The sequence below is a fragment of the Nerophis ophidion genome, linkage group LG15 (assembly GCF_033978795.1).
Source record: "Nerophis ophidion isolate RoL-2023_Sa linkage group LG15, RoL_Noph_v1.0, whole genome shotgun sequence".
Classification (NCBI taxonomy): domain Eukaryota; kingdom Metazoa; phylum Chordata; class Actinopteri; order Syngnathiformes; family Syngnathidae; genus Nerophis; species Nerophis ophidion.
In genome coordinates this window covers 50,718,847-50,742,246 of record NC_084625.1, presented here as the reverse complement: position 1 = coordinate 50,742,246, position 23,400 = coordinate 50,718,847, and the positions used below count along the sequence as shown (strand labels likewise).

The window sequence follows — 23,400 nt, the reverse complement described above, 5'->3', positions numbered from 1 at the left end:
CTTTCTACAGGTTGTGGACTTGTGGGGACCACTCTTTCTTCAGGTTATGGACTTCTGGGGACCCCCTTTCTTCATCTTGTGGACTTGTGGGGACCCCCTTTCTTCATCTTGTGGACTTGTGGGGACCACCCTTTCTACAGGTTGTGGACTTGTGGGAACCACCCTTTCTACAGGTTGTGGACTTGTGGGGACCACCCTTTCTACAGGTTGTGGACTTGTGGGGACCACCCTTTCTACCTGTTGTGGACTTGTGGGGACCAACATTTCTACAGGTTGTGGACTTGTGGGGACCACCCTTTCTACAGGTTGTGAAATTGTGGGGACCACCCTTTCTACAGGTTGTGAACTTGTGGGGACCACCCTTTCTACAGGTTGTGAACTTGTGGGGACCACCCTTTCTACAGGTTGTGGACTTGTGGGGACCACCCTTTCTACAGGTTGTGAAATTGTGGGGACCACCCTTTCTACAGGTTGTGAACTTGTGGGGACCACCCTTTCTACAGGTTGTGGACTTGTGGGGACCACCCTTTCTACAGGTTGTGGACTTGTGGGGACCACCCTTTCTACAGGTTGTGGACTTGTGGGGACCACCCTTTCTACAGGTTGTGGACTTGTGGGGACCACCCTTTTCTAAAGGTTGTGGACTTGGGGGGGACCACCCTTTCTACAGGTTGTGGACTTGTGGGGACCAACATTTCTACAGGTTGTGAACTTGTGGGGACCACCCTTTCTACAGGTTGTGAAATTGTGGGGACCACCCTTTCTACAGGTTGTGAACTTGTGGGGACCACCCTTTCTACAGGTTGTGAACTTGTGGGGACCACCCTTTCTACAGGTTGTGGACTTGTGGGGACCACCCTTTCTACAGGTTGTGGACTTGTGGGGACCACCCTTTCTACAGGTTGTGGACTTGTGGGGACCACCCTTTCTACAGGTTGTGGACTTGGGGGGGACCACCCTTTCTACAGGTTGTGGACTTGTGGGGACCACCCTTTCTACAGGTTGTGGACTTGTGGGGACCACCCTTTCTACAGGTTGTGGACTTGTGGGGACCACCCTTTCTAAATGTTGTGGACTTGGGGGGGGACCACCCTTTCTACAGGTTGTGAACTTGTGGGGACCACCCTTTCTACAGGTTGTGGACTTGTGGGGACCACCCTTTTCTAAAGGTTGTGGACTTGGGGGGTACCACCCTTTCTACAGGTTGTGGACTTGGGGGGTACCACCCTTTCTACAGGTTGTGGACTTGGGGGGTACCACCCTTTCTACAGGTTGTGGACTTGTGGGGACCACCCTTTCTACAGGTTGTGGACTTAGGGGGACCACCCTTTTCTAAAGGTTGTGGACTTGGGGGTGACCACCCTTTCTACAGGTTGTGGACTTGTGGGTACCACCCTTTCTACAGGTTGTGGACTTGTGGGGACCACCCTTTCTACAGGTTGTGGACTTGTGGGGACCACCCTTTTCTAAAGGTTGTGGACTTGGGGGGGACCACCCTTTCTACAGGTTGTGGACTTGTGGGGACCACCCTTTCTACAGGTTGTGGACTTGTGGGGACCACCCTTTCTACAGGTTGTGGACTTGTGGGGACCACCCTTTCTACAGGTTGTGGACTTGTGGGGACCACCCTTTCTACAGGTTGTGGACTTGTGGGGACCACCCTTTCTACAGGTTGTGGACTTGTGGGGACCACCCTTTCTACAGGTTGTGGACTTGTGGGGACCACCCTTTCTACAGGTTGTGGACTTGTGGGGACCACCCTTTCTACAGGTTGTGGACTTGTGGGGACCACCCTTTCTACAGGTTGTGGACTTGTGGGGACCACCCTTTCTACAGGTTGTGGACTTGTGAAGACCACCCTTTCTACAGGTTGTGGACTTGTGGGGACCACCCTTTCTACAGGTTGTGGACTTGTGGGGACCACCCTTTCTACAGGTTGTGGACTTGTGGGGACCACCCTTTCTACAGGTTGTGGACTTGTGAAGACCACCCTTTCTACAGGTTGTGAACTTGTGGGGACCACCCTTTCTACAGGTTGTGAACTTGTGGGGACCACCCTTTCTATAGGTTGTGGACTTGTGGGGACCACCTTTTCTACAGGTTGTGAACTTGTGGGGACCACCTTTTCTACAGGTTGTGGACTTGTGGGGGCCACCCTTTCTACAGGTTGTCAATTTGTGGGGACCACCCTTTCTACAGGTTGTGAACTTGTGGGGACCACCTTTTCTACAGGTTGTGGACTTGTGGGGACCACCCTTTGTACAGGTTGTGAATTTGTGAGGACCACCCTTTGTACAGGTTGTGGACTTGTGGGGACCACCCTTTCTACAGGTTGTGGACTTGTGGGGACCACCCTTTCTACAGGTTGTGGACTTGTGGGGACCACCCTTTCTACAGGTTGTGGACTTGTGAAGACCACCCTTTCTACAGGTTGTGGACTTGTGGGGACCACCCTTTCTACAGGTTGTGGACTTGTGGGGACCACCCTTTCTACAGGTTGTGGACTTGTGGGGACCACCCTTTCTACAGGTTGTGGACTTGTGGGGACCACCCTTTCTACAGGTTGTGGACTTGTGGGGACCACCCTTTCTACAGGTTGTGGACTTGTGGGGACCACCCTTTCTACAGGTTGTGGACTTGTGAAGACCACCCTTTCTACAGGTTGTGAACTTGTGGGGACCACCCTTTCTACAGGTTGTGAACTTGTGGGGACCACCCTTTCTATAGGTTGTGGACTTGTGGGGACCACCTTTTCTACAGGTTGTGAACTTGTGGGGACCACCTTTTCTACAGGTTGTGGACTTGTGGGGGCCACCCTTTCTACAGGTTGTCAATTTGTGGGGACCACCCTTTCTACATGTTGTGAACTTGTGGGGACCACCTTTTCTACAGGTTGTGGACTTGTGGGGACCACCCTTTCTACAGGTTGTGGACTTGTGGGGACCACCCTTTGTACAGGTTGTGAATTTGTGAGGACCACCCTTTCTACAGGTTGTGGACTTGTGGGGACCACCATTTCTACATTTTGTGGAGGCATAAAAATGTTTGGGTAAAATGTCCACTGCCCGGTTAGCTCATACACATCTTTAAATCTCTGGATTAATGAAGTATTGTGCTGATCAACCTTACTCTTCCAGAGATATTCCATTGGTGCCCTCATAAATGAACAGAAATCACCTTAGTTATACCCACCATACTGCTACAACAATACATATTTAAAATAGTACTTGAACATCGGCAAAGGGGCAGACAGATGGGAGGAAAGGAGGGGCGGGGCTAGGAGACGTGTTTGTTTATATGTGGCATGATCAAGTTCCATGTTCCACTGCTGATCCCATACAGAGAACGGGTTGCATTTACTGTAAGCTCGACCGGTTTCAAGTTTAAATTAACGGCTTGTTCACGGTCCAAAAGCAGGCTAAATTTCAAAGCCTCTCTCGCTTCCTCTTGCTATCCCCCCCGACTATGAAATATTAGGCTGACTTCCAGCTCACCTGTGTCGCAATGTTACAGCCTTCTGTAAACACGCCTCAAGTACTTGTGTGCGCGATGCTGGACTTGGCCTCGGTCCCTGGACAAGTGTGTACATTCCCCTCCCGCCTCCGAACGTCGCGCAGGTAGTGCACAGTAATCCACTCCCTTAATAACCTGAGCATGAAGGTTAGCGAGCAGCGCTGCCATGTTCAGGAAATAGAACCTGCAGATTAGTCAGGCTTAATGAGGACCTGCTGCACGCTCTCCATGTCTGCCAGTAATGTCAGGGTACTTCCACTACATACAGGACAGGGGCACGTAAATTAAGGTCTACAGGCCGGATTCAATCGTACGTCCGCATCCCTAGAAGATATGGCCGAAATTCAACTCATTTGGCCTTTCGTGACTCGGAAGCGGGACCCACTGAGGCTCTCCTATCAGGACCGGGGGTAACCGGCGGGTCTTTCTTTGAATGACACCAACACCTCACCACCACTGAAATACTTCATTAGGCAGCGACTCATTCACTCATTCAGAGTTTTATGTCTGCAGCTGTCGACATCAGTCCGAGTCGGGGATACATTTCCATACTCCACTAATCTCCAACTGGCCCCAAACCCTTTGTGGCGATTGAAAGATATCAAACTCTCAGTTTTGAGTCAAGAACACAAATACTTGCACCAAGAAAGTGTTTCTATCTCCTTTGTTCGAACCTCGGTCTTTGCATTCCTCCACTGTCTCAACGCCAGACAGGATGGGGAAGTCTAGGTTAGAACACAGATGCCTAGACTAGGGTTAGGTTTCATGGACAACTTCCGAAATCAATTGGATTTCAGTTCATGAGGTTCTAAATCGCAGGTGTCAAACTCAAACTCTCATCATTTTACGTGGTCCCGCGAAAGCCTGGAAATAGTATGCGTTAACAAAATGCTTAATCTTCTTAAGTAGCACTGATAGTCTCACACACACACTAGATGTGTGTGTGAGACTATCAGTGACCTAGTGGTTAGAGCAGGGGTCACCAACCTTTTTGAAAGCAAGAGCTACTTCTTGGGTACTGATTAATGCGAAGGGCTACCAGTTTGATACACAATTAAATCGCCAGAAATAGCCAATTTGCTCAATTTACCTTTAATAAATGAATCTATATATATAAAAAAAATGGGTATTTCTGTCTCATTTTTTTTTCTTTTACGGAAGGTTTTTTGTAGAGAATAAATGATGCAAAAAACACTTAATTGAACAGTTTAAAAGAGGAGAAAACACGAAAAAAATGAAAATTAAATTTTGAAACATAGTTTATCTTCAATTTCAACTCTTTAAAATTCAAAATTCAACCGAAAAAATGAAGAGAAAAACTAGCTAATTCGAATCTTTAAAAAAAAATTGTTTTTCTTTTTTTTTATGGAACATCATTAATATTTTTTCCGGATTAAGATTAATTTTAGAATTTTGATGACATGTTTTAAGTAGGTTAAAATCCAATCTGCACTTTGTTAGAATATATAACAAATTGGACCAAGCTGTATTTCTAACAAAGACAAATCATTATTTCGTCTACATTTTCCAGAACAAAAATTTTAAAAGCAATTCAAAATACTTTGAAATAAGATTTAAATTACAGATTTCCTAGAATATATATTTTTTTTATTTTAATCATAATAAGTTTGAATAAATATTTAACAAATATTCTTTGTCAAAAAAACATAAGCTAAAAGAAGTAAATTAAATGTATTTATTATTCTTTACAATAAAAAATAAAAAAAATACTTGAACATTGATATAAATTGTCAGAAAAGAAGAGGAAGTAATTTAAAAGGTAAAAATACTAAAATATTTTTTAAGATTTTCTAGATTTGCCAGAATATTTTTTGGGGAATTTGAATCATAAGTTTCAAGAAATATTTCACAAATATTATTCGTTGAAAAAACAGAAGCTAAAATGAAGAATTAAATTAAAATTTATTATTCTTTACAATAAAAAAAAAAAAAATACTTGAACATTGATATAAATTGTCAGGAAAGAAGAGGAAGGAATTTAAAAGATAAAAAAGGTATATGTGTTTAAAAATCCTAGAATCATTTTTAAGGTATTTTTTCTCTAAAATTGTCTTTCTGAAAGTCATAAGAAGCAAAGTAAAAAAATAAATGAATTTATTTAAACAAGTGAAGACCAAGTCTTTAAAATATTTTCTTGAGTTTTGTCTCTCTTAGAATTAAAAATGTCCAGCAAAGCGAGACCAGCTTGCTAGTAAATAAATAAAATTTAAAAAATTGAGGCAGCTCACTGGTAAGTGCTGCTATTTGAGCTATTTTTAGAACAGGCCAGCGAGCGACACATCTGGTCCTTACGGGCGACCTGGTGCCCACGGGCACCGCGTTGGTGACCCCTGGGTTAGAGTGTCCGCCCTGAGATGGGTAGGTTGGGAGTTCAAACCCCGGCCGAGTCATACCAAAGACTATAAAAAAAAAAAATGGGACCCATTGCCTCCCTGCTTGGCATAAAGGGTTGGAATTGGGGGTTAAATCACCATAAATGATTCCCGGGCGCGGCACCGCTGCTGCTCACTGCTCCCCCTCACCTCCCAGGGGGTGAACAAGGGGATGAATCAAATGCAGAGGACACATTTCACCACACCTAGTGTGTGTGTGACTTTAACTTAATTAAATGGCCCTCTGCGTTTGAGCCAATCCTCGTTTTGTTCCACCCCCTGGGAGGTGAGGGGAGCAGTGAGCAGCAGCAGCGGTCTCTTGATCAGGTGATTGCAACCCAGCTATACGTAGGGCGTTTGGACAGAAAAGTAACCCTCAGCAATTTTATTGTGAAGGCCTGAACGTGCTCTTGGGAGATGAAGATGTCAACAAAAATACCTCCTGAGTTCAATCAGCAACCATCTTACAAGACGCTCGGTGACAAATATGAGTAAAAATAACTGTCGGAATAATCGTATCTAAGTTATCACACAACTTGTTTTCCCTGCGAGAAGACAAAAGCGGTCTTTGTTCTTTGTTCTTATCAAGCAAACCTTGTAAACCTCCACTGTGTTCGATGACCCGAGGTCTACAAAGCAGAAAAGGGGTAAACCTGACACCGCTCCAAGCACCTTTTTTTTTTTAACTGTTTATGAAGTGTGCTAGCAAAATGACTTGTACTCGTTTTCATAGATGATGTTCTTTGAACTGGGTACCAACAGTTGTTTATTGGGCTCAGGAATGTGACACTTAGCAAGAGATCTATTCAATCCAATCAATCAATCCAATCCTCTTTATTTATATAGCACATTTAAACAACAATAACGTTTCCAAAGTGCTGCACAGCCATGTTAAAAACAATTGTAAAAAAAATAAATAAAAAAAATAAAAAATATATATATTTACATACTATGCTCCACCAATGACTGAATAAAAATAAAAAATAAATAAATATAAAACCAATAAAAAACAATATAAAAACAAATATGATTAAAAACTACAACAGAGGACCACACAACTCACGTAGTGTTAAAAGCCAAAGAATAAAAGTGGGTCTTAAGACGAGACTTAAAACACTCCACTGTGGAAGCAGTTTGAACATGGAGGGGCAGAGTGTTCCAGCGCTTAGGGACGACCACAGAGAAGGCCCTGTCTCCCCTGGTCTTAAGTCTGGTCTTGGGCACCACGAGCTGGAACTGGCTCTCGGACCTCAGACCTTTTATCTGATCAAGCTCTGTCTCCTGTGTCTTTGATGTAACATGTGGACTTTAGTTGACCTGGGCATATGTGTCATTTATTCTTGACCCCGAACGGAGCTAAATTGTTCCCCTTTCCTGAGTGACCCCCCCCCCCTCCTCTGGGCAAACGACACCCTCTCCCCTTCACAGGGCTTTGGGTATTCATTGCACTGGTGTACTGTATGTAAATGAGCATGGAGGGCGGGACTTCTGAGAATGTATAATTGTCATGTCAAATTCTAAGGGAGTTAGAACAAGCCGGAACGAACGGATGCGTCGTTCTGGTTTGGTCTCGCTTTGCAAAGCTTGTTATTATTTGTTTGTTACTTTAAAGCTATTTGTCACTAAAGGATCGTCTTTAAGAAATTTCCACGACAGAAGCCCCTCCCCTTAGGAGCAGCTGCGCAATGTAATCAAAAAATGCCAAAATAAAGACGGAGCGCGTCCGGGCTGCCTTCAGAGCGTGGTGGGCGGCCGTAGCGGAGTGCGCAGCCCCAGGCCTTTCTCCTCATGAGCTAAATTGAATCCTGTCTCTGCTTGATTCTTTTGCTTCTTGTCTTGTCGTTGGTGTTTGAACCTGACAAAAACAATTTTGGATCAGCTAAACGATGATATCGAACTTTGGTTTGAGGATCTGAACAAGTCGCAAAACTTGCAATGCCCGTATCGTCGTAGCTAGCATAGTGTGACACCGCTTCACACACAAGACTACCAGGGGGGCTGAATGGATATCATGCCCTGTGAATCCATTTTGCAAAGTTAAAAATATTTTCATGCATAATCAGTTCAATATTTATTTTATTTAAAAGCTAAATATGTGTACTCTAACCGTCTACAGGAAAAGTTCAGCTCCAATGACTCTGCAGTCCTTTGGAGAGGACTAAGGCCCCTTAAGAACTATAATCCCAGGTTTTGGGCTAAATGATCGGACTCTCGCTGAGGGTCTAAACACACATTACTGACATCACAAAGGGGCTTTCAGCTCATCAAAGCTCTGCTCCCCCCAAGATTTGATATCTCAGTCATTTTATTACCTAGTCTGTGTTTTATGTTGCCCGATTGCGCCAAAGTAAAATTCCTAGTTCGTGAACCCGTTCTCAAACAACGGCAATAAAAACTCTGATTCTTTTCACCAAGGTACTATAATCAATTATGTACTTAGCAACTTTACCAGTTTGCATACTTTTAGGTATGACTGCCCGAATAATCAACATCGAATTGTACTGAGGTTTTAATTACTGCAATAACTTCAACGTAAAAATGTTATTTAGTTTTTTTTCTCCTCCGTGAAGTCAATGAGAATTACTGAGCTGCGCGTTTTTACGTAACTGGAGAAGAGCATAGCTAGCATGGACCGCGTGTTGCGCAAAACGCGCAGTTAGTAGACAGTTTATATTCAATGGGGAACTGCAATTTTTGAAAAATATTTGTTTAAAATCATAAGCAGAGACAAGAATACAAATTTTTTTTTGTATTTTTGGCATTCTAAATCGTCTCATTCCGGGTGGCTAGCAATGTAGCTAATTTGAACAATCAATTTTACCTCTAAATCACTTTAAAAATGCATTTAAAAACCATCAGCATTACTTTATTTATGTTCTGTAACCTGTATGATAACCAAACTGTAGCAACATTGTTATCATAAGAGTGAACACTGAGGAACTATGTTTTCTAGCGTGCTACGGTATTAGCCGTAAAAGCTAACTACGGAAAGAGATAAGCCAGCTTCTACGACAACACGAAACACGTTTGGGTTTGTAATACACAACACTGAGATAGGACACCATATGTGTAAAGTATTATTTCATGTTTTGTTTGTACACAGCTAGCCAGTGTATGTAGTGTAGTTGTAATAAGACGCAAGTTACTCACTCGATGGACGGTTGTCTGTTTGGTCCAGCTGGCCAGGGATGTTTTTTTCCGGTTTATTTAGGTAAGCACTCCATTTATGTCAAAAAAGCTTGTCTCCAAGTTCCACATTTACAGCTTGGTGTCACGCCGACCTCTGCTTCAACGTCTCACCGTTCCTTCGCGCTCGATTCTACAACCAGAAAAAAAAAAAAGGTACGATCGTGATTCCTCATTTGTCCAAAAATTATCACAATGACGTTAGAGTAATTTGCACGATTTGCTACGACGATATGTTTATTTAAAAAGGCAAAAAAAAATGTATACATACATTTAAAACAAATTTGTTTCTGTTAATTAACATATATGTTGTATCGTTTTGCCCTATTTTTAATTGTTGGTGCTTTTTCTACAAGGTACTTCGTTGAGATTATTTCCAAGTGTTCACAGACAGCCCAGACGTTTCTCCGCAAATGAGCCAAATTTAATTCTGTCTCTGTTTGATTCCTTGCTTCTTGTCTCGTTTAACAGATGTCATCACTGTTTGAACCGACACTAATGTTTGCAAACACACCATGGACGGTATAGCAACTTGAGGGTTGCAGGTTCGATTCCCCCTTCCGCCATCCTCGTTACTGCCGTTGTGTCCTTGGGCAAGACACTTTACCCACCTGCTCCCAGTGCCACCCACACTAGTTTAAATGTAACTTGGATATTGGGTTTCACTATGTAAAGCGCTTTGAGTCACTAGAGTAAAGCGCTATATAAATATAATATCACTTCACTTCACACCGTACTTGCCCGAAAGGTGATTGGCGGAGAACGAGGAAGTGTTGTTGTGTGTCTGGCAGGGACAAAATTGTTTGCACGGGATGTAAAACTCGTTGGATTTGTTATCATAAGATTGGTAATTATAGTTAAAAATAACGGCAAACTTTGTTTGATTTCTTCCGGAGGCTACAATATTTTATAGTACTTAAATTTGTTTTCAAGTCGTAAAAAAAAGCCCTTATTTTCAATGTGTGGCGGTAACATTAAGGAGAAACCCTGCAAGTGTGACTGGAATCAACAACATCTTGCACATGACGCTAGAGTATTGAAACTCTAGGATTTTAATTACACTCTACTTGTTCAGTCTTGGATTTTTATTTTTTTTAATAATACCCATGTCTCCTCTTTTTCTGAAGAAATAATCTGTCCTCCAGTACCTCGGTCTGTGTCCTTGCTGTGGTAGACATGTAGTCATGGTTGCATCAATGACCTACTCGGGCTTATAATGCCTCTCTGTTCACCGCATGCCAAAACAGTCAAGTCATCCTCAGCCCTTCAACCCTGCTGCTCCTTGGCAATCTCAATGAAATCCTCCCTGATTGTGAAAAACCGCTGAAGGCCTGCTTTGCAAAACAAAGATGAAATAAAGGAAATCAACTGCAAAGCTGAAAGCCCACAACCGCTGTTATCCATCCATCCGTTTTCTACCGCTTATTCCCTTTGGCGCTGGTGCCTATCTCAGCTACAATCGGGCGGAAGGCGGGGTATACCCTGGACAAGTCGCCACCTCATCGCAGACAAACACTATTATACTCTCACTATCATGTTAGATCCACTATGGACTGGACTCTCACTATCATGTTAGATCCACTATGGACTGGACTCTCACTATCATGTTAGATCCACTATGGACTGGACTCTCACTATTATGTTAGATCCACTATGGACTGGACTCTCACTATTATGTTAGATCCACTATCGACTGGACTCTCACACAAATATGTTAGATCCACTATGGACTGGACTCCCACTATTATGTTAGATCCACTATGGACTGGACCATCACACTATTATGTTAGATCCACTATGGACTGGACTCTCACTATAATGTTAGATCCACTATGGACTGGACTCTCACACCATTATGTCAGATCCACTATGGACTGGACACTCACAGAAACGTTGGATCCACTATGGACTGGACTCTCACTATTATGTTAGATCCACTATGGACTGGACTTTCACACTATTATGTTAGATCCACTATGGACTGAACTCTCATACTATTATGTTAGATCCACTATGGACTGGACTCTCACACAAATATGTTAGATCCATTATGGACTGGACTCTCACTATAATGTTAGATCCACTATGGACTGGACTCTCACACAAATGTTGGATCCACTATGGACTGGACTCTCACTATTATGTTAGATCCACTATGGACTGGACTCGCACTATTATGTTAGATCCACTATGGACTGGACTCTCACTATTATGTTAGATCCACTATGGACTGGACTCGCACTATTATGTTAGATCCACTATGGACTGGACTCTCACTATTATGTTAGATCCACTATGGACTGGACTCGCACTATTATGTTAGATCCACTATGGACTGGACTCTCACTATTATGTTAGATCCACTATGGACTGGACTCTCACTATTATGTTAGATCCACTATGGACTGGACTCTCACTATTATATATCTAGGTGCAAAGTGTAAAAGCCAGCATCTGTGATGGTATGGGGGTGCATTAGTGCCCAAGGCATGGGTAACTTACACATCTGTGAAGGCACCATTAATGCGGAAAAGGTACATACAGGTTTTGGAGCAACATATCGTGTTATCATGGACGCCCCTGCTTATTTCAGCAAGACGATGCCAAGCCACGTGTTACAACAGCGTGGCTTCGTAGTAAAAGAGTGCGGGTACTAGACTGGCACATTATGAAGCCCAAAATACCACAACAGAGACCCTGGACTGTGGAACAACTTAAGTTTAGTTTAGTTTAGTCTTATTTGAATGGACAAGGCACAGAAACATTAAACTTAAAGACAGATGTGTTCTGTACCAGATTATAGCTAAATATCTCATTTACACTCTCTCGCTCTCTCTGTGTCTGCCCCTCCCTCACCAATGCTGCTGCGCGCACCACTTTTTTTGTTTTTGTTTTTAACCCCTTCATAACTCTGAACGTACATTGAAAATACCGGCAACCGTAACTCAAAATGCCGGACATTCGAGGCATTTAAGAAACTCCACCCGGACAGCCCCGCAAAAGAGGACATGTCCGGTGAAAAGAGGACGTATAGTCAGTCTATCGTAGCTCTGTTGCTGCTAGCATGCCGTGTGTTGTTGTTTTTTTGATTGATTGAAACTTGTATTAGTAGATTGCACAGTACAGTATACATATTCCATACAATTGACCACTAAATGGTAACACCCCAATAAGTTTTTCAACTTCTTTAAGTCAGGGTCCACGTAAATCAATTCATGGAGCTTCAGTGTGCATTGTTTACACAACAAGTGGTGCGCTACTTAATATGTCCGTATCGTTCGGTACACCTCCGAACCGAACCGAAACCCCGTACCGAAACGGTTCAATACAAATACACGTTCCGTTACACCCCTAGTATGTATGTATATATAATATATATACATATATACATATACATATATACACATACATATATATACATATACATATATACACATATATATATATATACATACATATATATACATACATATATATACGTATATATATATATCCATCCATCCATTTTCTACCGCTTATTCCCTTTCGGGGTCACGGGGGGCGCTGGCGCCTATCTCAGCTACAATCGGCGGAAGGCAGGGTACACCCTGGACAAGTCGCCACATACATATATATACACATACATATATATATACTGTACATATATATATACACATATGTATTTACATATACATACATATAAACATACATATATACAAACATACATATATATACATACATACAAACATACATATATATACATACATACAAACATACATATATATACATACATACATACATACATACATACATACATATATATATATATACATATACATATACATATATATATATATATATATATATATATATATATATATATACATATACATATACATATATATATATATATATATATATATATATATATATATATATATATATATATATATATATATATATATATGTATATATATATATAATAGCTTCAATATAGAGGCAACCTGTATTTCCACTACTACTACTTTCATGTTTCATGGAGACAACGCATTTTATCACAAACCTCCCGTTTCAAAAGCCACACACGTCCTGTCAGTGACCGCCCGTTCCGACTATAAATATCTCGCTTTCATTCCACCGCAGTCAGAAAAGGCAACTTAAAGGCCCGTCCGGTAGGAGCGCCTATCATTAGTGGTGAGCTCGGAGACAATTTCAAAAGAGGGGCAGATTGTTTTATATTTAGGCGCTGCACGACGGGCGGGAGAGAACGAATCTTTTTTTTTTAATTCCTGCACATGAACTATGTATTACAATACAATTTATGTGCAGGATGGCTTCAATTAGGCCTTATCTGTGAGCATTGTGCCTCAACAGAAAAAATACCTCCTTTGGTGTCCGGCTGCAACAATTAGTTGACATTGTCCATAATAAAATATTATAGTCCACAATAAATTGTAAATAAATAACTAAATAAAAAGTCAGCCAACTCATGGAGTCAATGTGGGCTCTCTATTTTGCGCACAAAACCCATAAAACCTGCAAACAAGACTCTATTTATAATAATAATAATGGATTAGATTTATACAGTGCTTTTCTAGACACTCAAAGCGCTTCACGGAGAAGTGACCATCGTTCATTCACACGTTGGTGGTGGTAAGCTACTTTCATAGCTACAGCTGCCCTGGGGTAGACTGAGGGAAGCGTGGCCGCCAGTTTGCGCCTACGGCCCCTCCGACCACAACCCATCATTCATTCACCAGTGTGAGCGGGACTGAGGGAAAGGGTGAAGTGTCCTGGCCGGAAACCTGCAACCTTCAGGTTTCTGGCATGCCGCCCCTACATCTCGTCTGGATAGTAGGGGGGATTTAGCCGTGAATATAGAAGTTGTTCATCTGTGACATTCAATTTATAAATAAATACCTAAATAAAAAGTCAGCTAACAATCAATCATTGTGGGCTCTCTATTTTGCCAACAAAACCCTCAAAATAACCATCCAAAACTTGCAAACAAGACTCTACTTATAATAGTAATAATAATAATGGATTACATTTATATAGCGCTTTTCTAGACACTCAAAGCGCTTCAAAGACATGTGAGAACCCATCATTCATGCATACCTGGTGGTGGTAAGCTACTTATACGGAAGAGTTTGCGCCTACGGGCCCCTCCGACCACCACCTATCAATCATTATTCATTCACCAGTGTGAGCGGCACCGGGGGCAAGGGTGAAGTGTCCTGCCCAAGGACACAACGACAGCAATTTGGATGGTAAAAGGCGGAAAGTGAACCAGCAACCCTCAGATTTCTGGCACGGCCGCTGTACCCACTACACCACGTCTGAATAGTAGGGGGATTTAGCCCCTATCAATGAGAGACTTTAAATGTAATTCTAACATGATACTGAAGATGGCCGTACTTGTTCATTTAGTTTTTTTGTCAGCACATCTGTGATACGCCAGCATTTAAACATGATGTCGGACATTTGAAAGGAGGAATGTGTACACAGCCTCGGTAAGAGTGTTAGCTTCTGCCTCGCTAGCTAGCTAAGTTGTAAATAAATAACGAAATAAAAAAAAACACTAACAATCAATCAATAGGTGCTCTCTATTTTGCCCACAAAAATCTCTAAATAACCATCCAAAACCTGCAAACAAGACTTTATTTACATTTCTTAACCTGATTATTAACCAAATATTAGTAATGTGGGTTTTATAAGCGTTAACACAGACATAGTGTTTTTAGCATTTATAATCGACCTCAAAAGGGACCAGCGGTAGAAAATGGATGGATAGATAGATAAGTGAGCGCTAACTAAAGTTCATGCTACACTGGAATCAATGAGAGACTTTAATGTAATTATAACATGATACTGAAGATGGCAGTACTTGTTCATTTAGTTTTTTTGTCAGCACATCTGTGATACGCCAGCATTTTAACATGATGTCGAACATTTGGAAGGAGGAATGCGGACACAGCCTCGGTAAGAATGTTAGCTTCTGCCTCGCTAGCTAGCTAAGTTGTAAATAAATAACTAAATTAAAAAAAACACTAACAATCAATCAATAGGTGCTCTCTATTTTGCCAATAAAACTATCTAAATAACCATCCAAAACCTGCAAACAAGACTCTATTTACGTTTCTTAACCTGATTATTAACCAAATATTAGTAATGTGGGTTTTATAAGCGTTACCCTGACATAGTGTTTTTAGCATTTATAATCGACCCCGAAAGGGACCAGCGGTAGAAAATGGATGGATCGATAGATAAGTGAGCGCTAACTAAAGTTCATGCTGCACTGGAAGCAATGAGAGACTTTAATGTAATTATAACATGATACTGAAGATGGCAGTACTTGTTCATTTAGTTTTTTTGTCAGCACATCTGTGATACGCCAGCATTTAAAAATGATGTCGAACATTTGGAAGGAGGAATGCGGACACAGGCTCGGTAAGAGTGTTAGCTTCTGCCTCGCTAGCTAGCTAAGTTGTAAATAAATAACTAAATTAAAAAAGACACTAAGAATCAATAAATGGGTGCTCTCTATTTTGCCCACAAAACTCTCTAAATAACGATCCAAAACCTGCAAACAAGACTCTATTTACGTTTCTTAACGTGATTATTAACCAAATATTAGTAATGTGGGTTTTATAAGCGTTACCCAGACATAGTGTTTTTAGCATTTATAATCGACCCCGAAAGGGACCAGGGGTAGAAAATGGATGGATAGATAGATAAGTGAGCGCTAACTAAAGTTCATGCTGCACTGGAATTAATGAGAGACTTTAATGTAATTCTAACATGATACTGAAGATGGCAGTACTTGTTCATTTAGTTTTTTTGTCAGCACATCTGTGATACGCCAGCATTTAAACATGATGTCGGACATTTGAAATGAGGAATGTGGACACAGCCTCGGTAAGAGTGTTAACTTCTGTCCCGCTAGCTAGCTAAGTTGTAAATAAATAACGAAATAAAAAAAAACACTAACAATCAATCAATAGGTGCTCTCTATTTTGCCCACAAAAATCTCTAAATAACCATCCAAAACCTGCCAACAAGACTTTATTTACATTTCTTAACCTGATTATTAACCAAGTATTAGTAATGTGGGTTTTATAAGCGTTAACACAGACATAGTGTTTTTAGCATTTATAATCGACCTCAAAAGGGACCAGCGGTAGAAAATGGATGGATAGATGGATGATTGAGAGCTAACTAAAGTTCATGCTGCACTGGAATTAATGAGAGACTTTAATGTAACTATAACATGATACTGAAGATGGCAGTACTTGTTCATTTAGTTTTTTTGTCAGCACATCTGTGATACGCCAGCATTTAAACATGATGTCGGACATTTGAAAGGAGGAATGTGGACACAGCCTCGGTAAGAGTGTTAGCGTCTGCCTCGCTAGCTAGCTAAGTTGTAAATAAATAACGAAATAGAAAAACACTAACAATCAATCAATAGGTGCTCTCTATTTTGCCCACAAAACTCTCTAAATAACCATCCAAAACCTGCAAACAAGACTTTATTTACATTTCTTGACCTGATTATTAACCAAATATTAATAATGTAGTTATTAAAAGCGCTAACACAGATATAGTATTTTTAGCATTTATAATCAGCCCCGGAAAGGACAAGCGGACGATCGATGAATAATTTGCTTCTACCTTGCTAGCTAGCTAACAACAGTGAGAAGAAACTGTGTAAAAATTACTTTAACTTATCATTTTAGCCAGCTAAACTTTGTTCACATCAATTCAAGTACTTTTTTAAAGCAGCGTCAATTTGCAAATGTGGTGAAAAAAAAAAAAAGACAAAAATAAACGCAAACGGCGCGCTAAAACTGTGCTAAAGCTTTTTAAACATCACAAAATGTTTATTTTTGAGGACGTTAGATTTTGTGTTCTTGTTGGCTGTTTTCTTTGCCGCTATTTTAACTGTTTTTATAATACATAAACGAGGTTAATTGTTCGTTTTAGCACTTTTCCTTTATTTTAAATCAGGCGTGTGAAACTGGTTTTGATTAAGGGCCACATGGCAGTTATGGCTGCCATCCGAGAGCCCCTGAGCTAAAATGAGTTTGACACCCCCGCACTAAGGCAACGGTATGGACACAGTTTAATTGCTTCTAATGAACAGCAAAGGGAGAGACTGGTGGAAAGCCTAACGAGCTTGAATGCCGGGTCTAATGTATGCATACACAAACATAAACACACAATCAATAGCTTGAAAACATGCTTTCAACTTCAAATACAAAAGCGTGCTTTCATTCCTTTTCACCGTCTTGCTCGTTCACACACACATGCTGAACTAAAACCAACTTTACCACCCTATGCAGTCTAACCACAGCACCATAGGGAAGTGTTTTTCAACCACGGTGCCAGTCTGGTGTGCCGTGGAAGATGACGGCGTCCACAATGTACATCCCAACGTGACATGACAAGAAAAGTATACCGAAGCTTGGGGAAGGCTATGCAGAACGTAACTAAAACTGAACTGGCTACAAAGTCAACAAAAACAGAATGCTGGACGACAGCAAAGACTTACTGTGGAGCAAAGATGGCGTCCACAATGTACATCCGAACATGACGTGACAAGAAAAGGCACTGAAGCTTAGGGAAGGCTATGCAGAACGTAACTAAAACTAAACTGGCTACAAAGTCAACAAAAATAGAATGCTGGACGACAGCAAAGACTTACTGTGGAGCAAAGAAGGCGTACACAAAGTACGTCCGAACATGACGTGACAAGAAAAGGTACCTAAGCTTAGGGAAGGCTTTGCAGAACAAAACTAACACTGAACTGGCTACAAAGTAAACATAAACAGGATGTTGGACGACAGCAAAGACTTACTGTGGAGCAAAGACGGCGTCCACAATGTACATCCGAACATGACATGACAAGAAAAGGTACCTAAGCTTAGGGAAGGCTTTGCAGAACAAAACTAACACTGAACTGGCTACAAAGTAAACATAAACAGGATGTTGGACGACAGCAAAGACTTACTGTGGAGCAAAGACGGCGTCCACAATGAACATCCGAACATGACATGACAAGAAAAACCACTGAAGCTTAGGGAAGGCTACGCAGAACGAAAGTAACACTGAACTGGCTACAAAGTAAACATAAACCGGATGCTGGACGACAGCAAAGACTTACTGTGGAGCAAAGACGGCGTCCACAATGTACGTCCGAACATGACGTGACAAGAAAAACCACTGAAGCTTAGGGAAGGCTACGCAGAACGAAAGTAACACTGAACTGGCTACAAAGTCAACAAAAACCGAATGCTGGACGACAGCAAAGACTTACTGTGGAGCAAAGACGGCGTCCACAATGTACATCCGAACATGACGTGACAAGAAAAACCACTGAAGCTTAGGGAAGGCTATGCAGAATGAAACAAAAACTGAACTGGCTACAAAGTAAACAAAAACAGGATGCTGGACGACAGCAAAGACTTACTGTGGAGCAAAGACTGTCAACTGAGTTTTGTTTTTTTAATGATTTCCTCTGGTGGTGTGCCTCAGGATTTTTTTAACGCAAAAAATGTGCCTTGGCTCAAAAAAAAAGGTTGAAAAACACTGCCATAGGGCCTATAGATAAGAACAAACAGGATGCTGGACGACAGCAAAGACTTACTGTGGAGCAAAGACTGTCAACTGAGTTTTTTTTTTTTTAATGATTTCTTCTGGTGGTGTGCATCGGAATTTTTTCAACGCAAAAAATGTTCCTTGGCTCAAAAAAATGTTGAAAAACACTGCCATAGGGCCTATGGATAAGAACAAACAGGATACTGGACGACAGCAAAGACTTACTGTGGAGCAAAGACTGTCAACGGAGTTTTGTTTTTTTAATGATTTCTTCTGGTGGTGTGCCGCCGGATTTTTTCAACGCAAAAAATGTGCCTTGGCTCAAAAAAACGTTGAAAAACACTGCCATAGGGCCTATAGATAAGAACAAACAGGATGCTGGACGACAGCAAAGACTTACTGTGGAGTAAAGACTGTCAACGGAGTTTTGTTTTTTGAATGATTTCTTCTGGTGGTGTCCCTCAGGATTTTTTTAACGCAAAAAATGTGCCTTGGCTCAAAAAAAAAGGTTGAAAAACACTGCCATAGGGCCTATAGATAAGAACAAACAGGATGCTGGACGACAGCAAAGACTTACTGTGGAGCAAAGACTGTAAAGGGAGTTTTGTTTTTTTAATGATTTCTTCTGGTGGTGTGCCTCCGAATTTTTTCAACGCAAAAAATGTGCCTTGGCTCAAAAAAATGTTGAAAAACACTGCCATAGGGCCTATAGATAAGAACAAACAGGATGCTGGACGACAGCAAAGACTTACTGTGGAGCAAAGACTGTCAACTGAGTTTTGTTTTTTTTAATGATTTCTTCTGGTGGTGTGCATCGGAATTTTTTCAACGCAAAAAATGTTCCTTGGCTCAAAAAAATGTTGAAAAACACTGCCATAGGGCCTATAGATAAGAACAAACAGGATGCTGACGACAGCAAAGACTTACTGTGGAGCAAAGACTGTCAACGGAGTTTGTTTTTTAATGATTTCTTCTGGTGGTGTGCCGCCGGATTTTTTCAACGCAAAAAATGTGCCTTGGCTCAAAAAAACGTTGAAAAAACACTGCCATAGGGCCTATAGATAAGAACAAACAGGATGCTGGACGACAGCAAAGACTTACTGTGGAGTAAAGACTGTCAACGGAGTTTTTGTTTTTTAATGATTTCTTCTGGTGGTGTGCCTCCGGATTTTTTCACGCAAAAAATGTGCCTTGGCTCAAAAAAGAGTTGAAAACACTACCATAGGGCCTATAGATAAGAACAAACAGGATGCTGACGACAGCAAAGACTTACTGTGGAGTAAGACTGTCACGGAGTTTTGTTTTTTTAATGATTTCTTCTGGTGGTGTGCCTCCGAATTCTTTCGACGCAAAAAATGTGCCTTGGCTCAAAAAAAGGTTGAAAACACTGCCATAGGGCCTATAGATAAGAACAAACAGGATGCTGGACGACAGCAAAGACTTACTGTGAGCAAAGACTGTCAACGGAGTTTTGTTTTTTTAATGATTTCTTCTGGTGGGTGTGCCTCCGAATTTTTTCAACGCAAAAAATGTGCCTTGGCTCAAAAAAAGGTTGAAAAACTCTGCCATAGGGCCTATAGATTAAGAACAAACAGGATGCTGGACGACAGCAAGACTTACTGTGGAGCAACGACTGTCAACTGAGTTTGTTTTTTTAATGATTTCTTCTGGTGGTGAGCCTCAGGATTTTTTTAAACGCAAAAAATGTGCTTTGGCTCAAAAAAAGGTTGAAAAACACTGCCATAGGGCCTATAGATAAGAACAAACTTTAACAAAACGTCTTGAGGCAGATCAGATGTTTACAGCGGAGACCCAGACTGTGTACTGAAAAGGCTGCAGTAGAGTCTCACACAGTATCAGACAAAGGGAAATTGCAGGTCTTTGGACAGACAGCATCATGACTCATCAGACGGGATAAGAAAATCTTCGGACGGATCAGGGGTTTTCCAGACTTAATTAAAAAGAGACGGTAGTGGAGGGTCCACAGACAGGATCAGGTCTGAAAAAGGTCTTACAAGGTCTAGAAGCAGAGGCCTGGGCAAGTATTTTGACTCGTGGGGACAAATTTATAGAAGAAAATGTGTCTGTGGGCTAGTATATTTATACATATATATATACACATATGTTATACATTTGTACACACACACACACACACACAAATCCTTTTAAATCGAAAAATATCGTTTTAGAATTGAGAATCGCGTCGAATCGAAAAAAAATCGATTAATAATCGAATCGCGACCCCAAGATCGATATTGAATCAAATCGTGGACACCCAAAGATTCACAACCCTAATATCTATATATATATATATATATTATATATATCATATATATATATATATAGTATATATATATCCTATATCTATATATATATCTATATACTTATATATATTATATATATATATATATTTATATATATATATATATATATCTAGATATATAGTATATCTATCTATATATATATATATATTATATATATATATATATATATATATATATATATATATATATATATATATATATATACACACATATACACATATTTTGTTTCATCTGACATCACATGGACAAAGATAAGACCTTCTGGAGCAGGGGTCGGGGAACCTTTTTGGCGGAGAGAGCCAAGAATCCCAACTATTTTTAAAATGTATTTCCGTAGGAGCCATATCATCTTTTTTCAACACTGAACACAACTAAACGCGTGCATTTTTAAGTAAGACCAACATTCCTAGAATATAATAGGTCTCCGTATTCTTTGTAATAACGTGATATTCTGAAGCTAACTGTCGAGGGGGCGTGGCCTGCGGGCCTGCAGCGAAGCGGGGTGTTGCCAGGACCGCCTCGAAATCAGCGACAGGTGCGTAGATGGCCCAGCTGGGCCTTGTTATCTAATCACCCTGTCGCTCTGTTATAAGCAGCAGCCGGGAGGAGAGACAGGGTTGGGGCTGGAGCCAGAGCGCGAGCGAGAACGAAAGAGAAAAAGACAATTGCTGGAAAGCAACTGAGAGACTACTGAAAAATAAAAATATATCGTAACCCAGAAACAGGCTCTCATGTCGCAGCTCGGTGGTCTGAAGAACCCCAGGAGGCAAGCCCTAAAAAAACAATAATAAATAAATAAAGTGCGGTTGAAAAAGGATGATGGATTCAAATGCATGAGCATGTTTAATATTTTGAACTTTATTGTTAACACTTTGATTACAAGTGGAATTAGTCATTACTTATCTGTGTTAAGCAGTGTCAGCTCAGATTTATCCGAGAGCCAGATGCAGTCATAGGTTCCCTACCCCTGTTCTGGAGGAAAGTTCTGTGGTCAGATAAAACAAAAATGGAGCTGTTTGGCCACAACACCCAGCAATATGTTTGGAGGAGAAAATCCTTCAATCCCAGGAACAACCACACCTACTGTCAAGCAAGGTGGTGGTAGTATTATGCTATGGGCTTGTTTTTCTGTGAAGCATGATTCCCTTACTCATCACTGAGGATTGAAAATCACAATCTGGATGGACTACTTGCAGGTGAGTGGCACTTAAAGACACTGATAGTCCCTCAATATACATTTCAATCATTACAGTCTGTAGTTCTTCAGGGAAGCACCTTCACTCCGTTGCATTCTTCAAAAACATAAAAGGTTCATCTCAAAGCTGAGTAAAAGATCCAACTTCAAAGAAAAGAGGCACTTAATACCAAGATAGTGGCGTCTGGATCTTTAGCAAACACGAGGTTCTGGGGTCAAGTAGCACCAGTCCTGAATTCATTGTCCGCAGACTTGGCCCTGAGAGTGTTGAGGTTTTCAGACCAACGCTCATAAAGTTGAGCAGAAAACTCTCACACACATCAAGAACCAGTCAAAACGTGTGCGGTCAGTGGGATTGACCGGGGAGACACAAATAGTACACATTCCTGGCTCACTTTTCTCAGAGGATGTTGCTTCTTTTCAAAGAGGAACACATGGGGACTGGTGGTGGTGAAGGAGCAACAAAAACATTTGGAAGATTCAGTTACGCAAACTTTGGTAAGACACGTGTTCACCAGAGTCACACAGGCAGGTCTGGACTTGAGTCTCCCACAATTCTTTTTTGGGAAACCATTTCACATTACAGAACTCACCTAAGGACGGTGTAGCCATCTTACTATTATGTTGAATCCACTATGACTGGACTCTCACTATTATGTTGATCCACTATGGACTGGACTCTCACTATTATGTTAGATGCACTATGGACTGGACTGTCACTCTTATGTTAGATCCACTATGGACTGGACTGTCACTATTATGTTAGATCCCACTATTCGACTGGACTGTAACTATTATGTTGGATCCACTATGGACTGGACTGTCACTATTATGTTAGATCCACTATGGACTGGACTCTCACTATTATGTTAGATCCACTATGGACTGGACTCCACTATTATGTTGATGCACTATGGACTGGACTCTCACTATTATGTTAGATCCACTATGGACTGGACTGTCACTATTATGTTGGATCCACTATGGACTGGACTCTCACTATTATGTTAGATCCACTCTGGACTGGACTCTCACTTTTATGTTAAATCCACTATGGACTGGACTCTCACTATTATGTTAGATCCACTATGGACTGGACTCTCACTTTGATGTTAGATCCACTATAGACTGACTCTCACTTATATTGGATCCACTATGGACTGGACTCTCACTCTTATGTTAAATCCACTATGGACTGGACTTTCACTAT

At 41.1% G+C, this 23,400-nt stretch overlaps 1 protein-coding gene across 3 annotated transcripts in view; it reads right to left on the bottom strand.

Annotated features, from left to right (window-relative positions):
• Positions 1-23,400, bottom strand: part of mpp7a (MAGUK p55 scaffold protein 7a) — a 115,254-nt gene that overhangs the window by 88,131 nt on the left and 3,723 nt on the right. For 2 of the 3 annotated variants that reach the window (XM_061922349.1, XM_061922348.1), the window contains exon 2: positions 9,057-9,225. The exons of the other annotated variant lie outside the window; for it this stretch is intronic. The gene's annotated coding sequence lies outside the window, so the exon portion shown is untranslated. The remainder of the gene's footprint in view (positions 1-9,056; positions 9,226-23,400) is intronic. 3 annotated transcript variants of the gene reach the window in all.